Raw genomic sequence first — 9452 nt, 5'->3', positions numbered from 1 at the left:
ATGGATGGGTCTTGCAGGCTGGCATACCTGAAACGGAGTGGTTAAACAGTATATCCATAAGAAATAACGGTCAGACACATAGTGTCATTGCATGAATGGAGGAGAAGCATTCACAAAAGTAGTCTCCTGACCAAAGCAGACACTGAAAGCCCCCCCCAGGAGCACTACTGTGTGGGCTATGTCCCTCCCAAGGTGACAGGGAGAGAGGACCCTGTGGTCAGTGCACAGGGCTAGGAATGTGTGTCCCAGCTCCTGTCCCCAATTCTTCCAGTGATGAATGGATCAAGCAAGAGCAAGGCATTTTGTCTCAGTTTCTCCATCTGTAAAGAATTCCTCCTACACCTTGCAGGGGGATTTTGTAAAGCTTAAATGCCTGTAAAGTGCTTTCTGGCCCTCGGACAAAAAAAGGACAGTGACACTTCACATCTCTGTTAGCAGTCCTCCCATTTCTTCCGAAGAGAGACAGGGATGCCAGGAACTGCTCTGCCTGCCTGAGAGCTCCCTGGCTTCCACTGAAATTGCAGAAGAGTCTTCATCTGCTCTCCGCCACAGAAACAGCAAATCCCAGGAGGAGAATAGGATGAATATAGGTCTGTCTGCAAACAACTGCGGTGTACAGAAGGGACTCGCCAAACTACCCATTTTGGGGATCATTTCTCAGGGCAGAACTGCCCCATCTCAACTTAATCCTCACTGTAGCAAGTGACTTCCCAAACACTGGCACTCTGCAGACCACCCGCTAGGACACCAAAGGTGTCCACAGCATGGGAATATTCAACCTTATAGAGAAACAGAAACTGGGAGCTTCACACTAATTATTATTTTTAAAGGTACAGTTCAAGACTAACGGTCATATTGCAACGTTGCATTGTGATATTTGAGATCCCTGTATGACCGCATCACAGGATCAAACCGCAACATAACTGTCGAGTTGCCAAGCTGAGACTAACATGCAACCCTACATTAAACAATTATATCTGAAGGAGATGGCTCTAATGTGCACCAGCTCATCCCATTTTACTTATTTAGGGGACAGCCTGAGCAGCCTTCCCTTAAACATGCACTTGGAGGTGAACTGCACTTTGGGAAAAGCAGGAGTTATAATCAGAATATGGCATCAGTGAAGCCACGGGTACATTTACCTGGTGTACTGCAGGCAGAAGCAAGCCCTGACCATCCTTTGAGCCCATAAAGCTGCATAGCTGTCATTAGTGTGCAGAAATGCAAGGTGCATTAGCTCATACCGAGTGCTGCACTGAAGCAATCTCACGGCTTTCAGACCAGCGCTGCTTTGCATCCACCGGCTCGGAGGGCAGGTCGAGAGAGCTTACTTCTGCCTGCAATATATCATGTAGTCATTGCCCACGTCACCTCCCTGTGAGCCTATAAATCCCCTTCTCCTCATCTTTCCTTTTTTCTCTCTGTTCCCTTTCTGCAGTGCAGGTTCTTTTGGGAGGCAGGAATGGATGACACTGAGTGGCACCTCATCGCTACTAACGCGCACACACACAGAGGGATGGTTCACAAAAGAAACCACCGCTTCCCTGAGGAAACCACACATGGCTTCATCTCCCAGGAACACCCTCCGGGCAGTCATCCTTTCCCCACTGCACCTCACGGGAGCATCAACAAAAGTGCAGCTTCTGTCAGAAAAATGACTGTAACCGAAGGACCTCTTCTCGCTGATGAGACCCGCTCCCTCTGTGCGCGCCCGCACGCCCAGCTCTGCTCACCCAGATACATTTTAATGGCTTCTTATTCCTGCTAGTACTGCACAACCAGCTGAGCTGTTCCTCTTCTGGTTCAAATTTCAACATTAATAAAACACATCCTAAAATAATGCCTCTAACCAGCAGCACCAGCCCCTTATACAATACTGCTGGCTCAGACCCTGGCATGAGGAACCAGGCATCTCCCCAGGTCCTCCAACAGAGATGGCTCACCTCCTCCTTCCCCACCATCCCAGCCAGCACGCCGACTTCTCCAGCACGAGGGATCCTGGGCACATGCCGTGCCCCTTGGCGTGGCAGCACTTCTATAAGTAGGCAAGTGGCATAACCTCAGTGTCACTGACAGGCGCTTAAGCCACAGGTCCCTGAATCCTCTTCCAGACACAAGTGGGAAACGCCAAGGAAAAGCTAGCAGCACTCACCCTGCTCAAATTGGCATTACTAGCTGTGGGGTGAGAGCAGGAAAGATGCCTTATTGCGTCTCAGAGCCCTGCATGAGTTGGTGGCACAAAGGCACTAAGTCTGCTCTGGGGGCTAGGCGACACCAGCAGTGCTGTGCACCAACCGCTCTGCACTGAGCCTTGCCACCCCATTTTGCATCCCCTGCAGAAAGACTGCCATCAGCACTGGAAAAAGGGGGGAGATGTTTTAAGTAGGAAGGAAACACGTGACAATGGTAGGCATGTCAGAGCGATAACATGGATGCTGGAAACAGTGCATGGGAAGGAAGCAATTTGTCTCCCTCCTCAAAATATTTGGTCTTGAAAAAAAGGCACAGGAAAGATCAATTTCTCCTTCGATTCCGGGGAGTCAGACTGATAACGAGCAAGTGCAGGACCCAAAACTTCTCCCACATGCACACCAGCATCGAGCATGTTGTTCAGCAAGCCAAGGCCAGAGGAGAAACAAGCGGTTGTGCTCCCCTCCCTGCACTGGTCCTGCTCAGCCCCCAGGGCCATCCTCTCTACACCTCAACATGGCATGGGAAGAAGTTGCCAAGATGCAAAGCAGAAATCCAGCTCTACCACTCCAGGATGCCCCAAGCTGGCCAGGTGGCGACCCTGTAGGGCCCTGAGGAGGAGCGGGAAGACATCACGTTTCAGGGAGGCTTTCCTCTCCTGAGTCACTCGAAGGGGGAACCCTGCTTCGGATTCAGTGCAGCCCTGCCCAGTGATAATTTCTAATCCAGCGGCTGAAGGATTACAGAAAGTTAGAGGAGACAGATGGTGTTGCAAAGACAGAGAAGTCTTATTGCTTGGCTGCAGCCCGTACTTCCCCAGGTTACAGCCAGGATTTCAGAAAGCTCCACCCTCTGTGTAAGCCGCCACTTGCCCAGGGCCAGACAGCCCAGCCACACCAGCGAGATGCTGGCTCAGTGCGGAAACAGCAGAGGCTGCTGGCAGGAAGGTTTGCAGATGGGCTGCAAGGAAGAGGGATTCTTCCTCTGCACAGCCTCACAGGGCTTTTGGTTTGGGACCGGACGGGGAATAAGGGTATTTTACATCCATCCAGCATTTTGCAGAGGCACGAGCACAACCCCTGTTAACTTGCACACTGCCTCCCCGCACCACAAGCAACTGTCGCCCTTCCCAGTTTTACCTGCTGGAAAGTGAGGCGCTGAAGTTTTGCAGCAAGTCAGTGGCAGAGCCTGGGACAAAGTGATGGGGGCTGCCCTGGCTCCCTGCAGCCTCCTCTGCTCCCCTCCAGGAGCGCCCACACCCGTCTCGCTCTGCCCCTGCCCTCAGCCCAGCCAGGGCACAGCAGTCGCACAGAGAAAGATCATGTGCCAGCTAGCACCAGCCTTGCTCCCAGCGGGGCTGCAAGAGAAGGATGCTTCGGCCTTTGGATTTTTGTTTTTATGAGTTTGCAATAGTCTGGGACTTAGGTGAAAATTTATGTATGGATGGGTTTTTTATGTCTGCTTTTTTAATTCTTTTTAAGGCACATTAGAAATATTAGGTCTAATTTTTGCCAAAGACATCTCCAGTGAGCTAATGAAATAGTCACATCACAAGCAACAGAACTGAAGCCCAAGCCAGGAATCTGGAAGAACCATTGAGAACTCACCGTCTGCTTTATGTTAACGCTTATTTAAACCAGTTGCCTGAAAAACGCTTGTGAGAAAAAACTGTTTTCCTGAAAGCCAATGCAATTTTCAGACAAGGATGAAGAAAATTCATGATACACCTTTCCAATCTTCCCAGAAGCCCTCCAGGAAAACCTGGGAGGCAGCTTCCTGATATTTCTCACATGAATAACAAGTAGAGAAAAGAACCAAAACATATCCCAGGGGATCTCAGACACCCATGGATAACGGCACAGTCATCAGCAGCACTGCAGTAACCTCCACAAACGAGCAATGGATCAGTGAAACATGCAGAAGTCTGACAAAAGAAACATCTCTGCTTCTAATGGCAGTATATTTTTCTTTTTATGGGACACCTTTCAAACAAGGCAAAGCGAACAAACCTGAGTCACGGCACCTGGTTCTGCTCTTGGCTCTCTCCAGGCTGCACGACCCTCAGCAAAACCTCTCCCTTTCCTACCCGCTAGCCTTGCCTGCTGCCAACCAAGGATCTCGGGGACATTTTTGAGGCCTACAGATGAAAATGTATTTTGACAGATCCAGGAGGAATAAGTGGCACCCCCTAATTTTGCACTGGCATGGCTAGGACACAGGTTCTCCTTCCTGCCCACTCGGTGATGTTGCCAGTTATGTCCAGGACAGGGGTGGCACTGGCTTCTTGCACAATTCCAAGCAGTTGCAAACTGAACATGCACCCATGTCCTTGATTTAATAAATAAATAAACCTCTAGAAAGTCCACACAGTGCTCCCCCCCCCGCCTTTCAAAAAAAAAACACCTAAAGCTCAGTGGACCAAAATCCAAGTGGTGAACCTGAGCGTGGTCTGAGGGCAGACAGCGCTTTATACCTCCGTCTTCTGCTTCAGTGGAATGTGCTGAGGTTGTTATTTACAGCAGAGGCATTGTTGCACACTAGTTACTCTTTCTTTGGGAGCTGTGGAGGCTGCAGGAATAATGAGATAGTTATCCCCATTATTCCCAGCAATGGTGGGAATGAGACCGCCTTTGTTCCGTGCTCCAGACTGCACCAGCTCGGGTGGTTTTGTTCTACCAGCAGAGCCACCTTTGTGGAGGCTCCCCGGATGTTTCGGCTGAGGCAACGCCTGGTTGCACATGCGGGGGCACGAGGACCACAAGAGACCCTGGATATCCCCACACGGCAGAAATCCTCCCCCTGGGAAATTTCAGCCTACCGAGAGCCCAACACATCCCCGGTCCCCTCAAAACACACGCCGTGCCCTACTTGGGTGAGGATCGTCGGGAAATGCAGACAGCAGATGGGAGGGAATTAAACTCAGATTGAAGAGAGACTCAGGCCCCCCAGAATGGAGACTTATTCCTGGCAATGCGCAGCTGAAAAGCACTTAGATATCAACGGTCCTTGTTAATTCACCGGAGGGTATTATCCAAGCTTGTTAGAAGATTGATGTTCACTGTGGTACAATCGTTAATAGTTACCCTCGGCACTTGGCCTGGATAAGGGTGCAAAATCTAGTAGCCAGAAGTTGTTTCTCTTCCTCGCTTGATCATTTTGCTGATCCCTTGGTCTGAGCATAATGATCAGATTAGAAGGCTTTTTTCTTTTTTTTCTTTTTTTTTGGCTTCTTAGTCTCTCTAAACTAGATTCGCACTTCTGTGGGCCACTTATCATCACTACCAGAAGCATTAATTAGAGCCAATGAGAACCTGCAGGACCTGCTGTTGCACAAAAATGGCATCATGGAGGAGCAGCGACTCCAGCAGAAGGCTTGAACCAGGAGCTTGACAGAGCAGCCACCCTCCCCTGATGGCCCAACACATGCAATGGCTCCGCACGCATTCAGGCAGTCAAGAGACCACTGGAAAGAGAGAGAAAGGTAATGCAGTCGCCAAGCCTGACAGCAAAAATGCAGCTGAAAGCCCGTAATGCAAAGTTACATGCTGCACTGCTCTGCCTGCGAGTGGGCTAGATGGGCCCTTCCACCCTAATCCTTTTCACCATCCTGTATTTCAGGGAAGACACAGGATTGTAGGCTTCATAGACTGCAAAGCAACTATGGTTAGGTAACACCTTTCCGCAATATTCCTTTTATTTCAGCGTGCGCTGCAAGCATGACAGCTTGCTGCTCTCGTATAGCTGAAAAGCACAGCAGCAGCAGCTACACCTCGCCCTTGGCAACCCTCGCAGCTGCAAGGTTATTTGCAAAGGACTGCCATCCTTTGCCTGTTCTCCACCACCACATCTTCTGGCTTTCGCCAAGCCCCAGCTCAGAGGAGCCCCTGTGGGCCTGATGTCCCCATAGGGGACGAGCACAACGGAGCCGGTCATCGCGGGGCCGCACACAACGGTTGCATTTACGGAGGTGATGCCTGTGACTTGTCGAAGCTATTTCAGTTGGAAAACAAAAAGCCTTTTTCCCCCCCCTCCCTTGTTTTTAAATGGGCGCCAGGCACGTGAGAATGACGCCGGCTTTGCACGCAGCTGTAGCACCCGCGCCCCACGCCACCCGCAGCAGGAAAACCGCTCGCAACGGGACCCACTGCGGTGGGCACTTAGCTACAGAGGCACACACCCCATTTACACCCTCAGCTGCCCAGAAAAGAGCAAATATCCTCGAGGGCACCTGCCTGCTCGCTGGGGAAAGCTGCCGGGCACCAGGGTCCCGCGCCTCCCATTTCTGGGGCAGCAGAGGAAGGGAGGTGAGGAGGGACTTTGCCCAGTAGTGAAGGAGAAGCAGAAGCAAAATATTTTTGGCAAATAGAGAACACAAGCAGAAAAACTGGACAAAGTGTGAAGATGGCGAAAGGGAAATTAATTTAAAAGGAAAAGGCACATCTACTAGCACTGAATTATTCCCTGCAGCACACCCAGGTTTCCCTGTTCCTCTCCTCCAAAATAACTCAGGAAGAAAATGAAATCTGTTCCTTATGATATCCAGGTGGTAATTAGATCATGAAGGAAAGAGGCACAGAGGTTATGGATGCCAGGGACAAAACAGGAGTTGCAACTCAGAGCTTTGTTTCCACTCCACTTTTCCCCTCCTCTTTGCCAGCATCCGATGCCTAGGTAAAGCAACAGCCCCACTCCTCACTGTAAAGCAACAGCCCGCACATCCCCTTCCCAGCCTGCCTTTTGTCTCTCTTTCAAACTAGGTGAGAGTTGTCAGCCTTCCAGCTTGATCCCGGCAGGAAAATCCAGCCCCAGTGCCAGGAAAGGGTTGGCCGGGACATCTCTTCCCCCGCCGAAACCCTCTGCCACCCCAGCCCGCAGCCGCGCTAGCCATGCAAAGCCAGGCTGCTGACCTTTTCCTGGCACAAGCCTCTCCACATATTTCATAAAGGGATTGTTGTTTTCTTGTGGGTTACACATTTAAGAACATTATATTTGGAGCATGGATAGAAAGGATCTATTTAACCAGATCTTTTATTCCCTCTCTCACCCACACGTACACACTTGCTGCTCCTCCATGGCCAGCTCTCTGTCCACACACACATCATGCGTGCCTTTTGGCTACCTCCATCACACTGGGTTTAATTAAACACCCTGGAGGCTTGTTTCTAAACCCAGATTATTGATAGATTTTTTTTTTTTAATACCCCGACTGCTGCAATTCAGAACTAAACGAGGTGAAAAAGAGATTCAAACAGGAGAGACAGAGGAAAGGGGAGCACAGCAGCACTCAGATTTGAGCAGCACGAGGACACAGGCTGCACTTGGAGCAAGGTGCAGGAAAACACGGCGGCAGTCACCGAGGAAGTCCGATCCGCACCGTGGACTGCGAGCATCCTGCCAGTCCTCAGATGAATCACATCCCAGTCACTAGGAAGGAAGGACTGGAAACGCCATGCAATTGCTGGCAGTCTGGCAATGGGCATTTTGATATGGAAAGGTCCCACAAAGAGTAACTTCACCCTCCTCCTGATGCCCTGTGCCCCGACAGTAGAAGACCCAAAACTGTAACTACAGAGTGCCCAGGGACAGGAGGGCAAATTAAATGCTCCACTAACACCCTGCAAGGCTCTGCTGTGTGTCTTCACCATCAGGAAGAATTTATTGGGCAAAAATGCCCAGAAATTTGAAAGAGTGGAGCATGCCCCAAAGTACAGAGGAGGGGGAAAAAAACCAACCAGATTACAGCAGATCCTGCCATGCTGGTCAGAGGGAGAAATGCCCTCCTGACCCTCCAGATGACCAACAGACAGTCTGAAACATGAGATTAAAGCATGTGCAAGAAAGGGTAAGGTTATGAGTATTGTCCAGGTAAACGAAGAAAGCTTAGAAGGAAATCCCTCCAGGGATACCAGCACTCAGACTGGAAAGACCCTTTCAACTCCAGTTGGCGCAGGCTTTCCTGCCTAACTGAGGTTCTGGTTTCCAAGACACCTAGTGCAAATAACACAGTGAGATGAATTGGGTGCATTATTTATTCCCAAAACCTGCCCAGGATTTATGCTGGCTGCTCAGCTTCATGCTGGATCCAAATCCAATGCCCCTACTGTTGCCAACACTGAAACAAGGAAAAGGTTTTACTTTGTGAGAAGGCAGGAAAAAGAAACCATGATAAATCATGTGCCACTGCTGAATATCTCTGGGAGAGCTCTCACCATCCCCACAGAGACACAGAGGAACAAGGCTACTGGGGTGGGGGAGGGAGAGAGAAACTCCAGCCTAGTTTTGCAGCGCTGGATATTAGCATAGCAGGAAAAGTACTTCATTTCCATGCAGCAGCTGCTGCTGCACGGGCCAGAGGGTCAGGTGAGGAGGAAACTGCAGCTTGGGGTGGCCAAGCCAACATGCAATGAACGCCGGTGGTCTGAATGCTGCAAAGAGAGGGAGACTGCCAGGAGTCTGTCCCTGCTTTGCCCACACCATGACTCCACAAATGTGACTACACATGCTCCCCTAGCTTGCCCTAGCTTATAGCATACTTGACCTACCTCCTGCATTTCTTGCCAGGCTTAACTCAGCATCTGCAATGGCCCATGATGAAAAGCGCTGCCTAAAGTCGTGCGAAGTACTGCATGCACTGGTTTCTGACAACACTTGCCAACTGTTTTACTGCATCTCAAGGCAGACAAAGGCTCAACACACAGCATCAAGACTCAGGCTCAGCCCAGTCCAGCACCCATGGCAACAAAAGTCCTGTGCCTGAGTTGACACTAGTTTTAGTGACACAGCACAAACTCCAGTTTATGCTTTAGCTAGGGAAACGCAAAAGTCTTTCATACCAGACAGCACCTTATCCTCAGAGAGCCTTCTTGTTCCTCCCAATCCTCCAGAGAATATGCCTCTACTGTGCAAAGTTTTATGCCTTGAAATAAATGGGAAAGCTTCATTAAGCACAGGCGCAAGTCAAAAGCAGCATCGATCCATGGTATGGGCTGAGCAGCACCTGTGGGACCTGTGCTGGGGCCAGAGAGAGGATCTCATCTTACCCCTCAAAGGAGAGCAGAGGATCTCTCATTGCCATCGGGGCTGCCCAGGGGATTAGCCCACAGTTGTTCGTCTTTGATGAGAGATAATGCAGGCATGTGAGACCAGCTCAGCGCGCAGGGTACCCTCTGTCAATCAAAGGACTGAAATTTGCAGCAATCAAGGCCAGAAAGAGCCTCAGCTGAGCTGAGCTATAACTGGTAACCACAAAACACAGCAACATT

Source organism: Pygoscelis adeliae, unplaced genomic scaffold (assembly GCF_000699105.1).
Source record: "Pygoscelis adeliae isolate BGI_AS28 unplaced genomic scaffold, ASM69910v1 Scaffold120, whole genome shotgun sequence".
In the NCBI taxonomy this organism is placed as follows: Eukaryota; Metazoa; Chordata; class Aves; order Sphenisciformes; family Spheniscidae; genus Pygoscelis; species Pygoscelis adeliae.
This window is presented reverse-complemented; position numbering follows the sequence as displayed.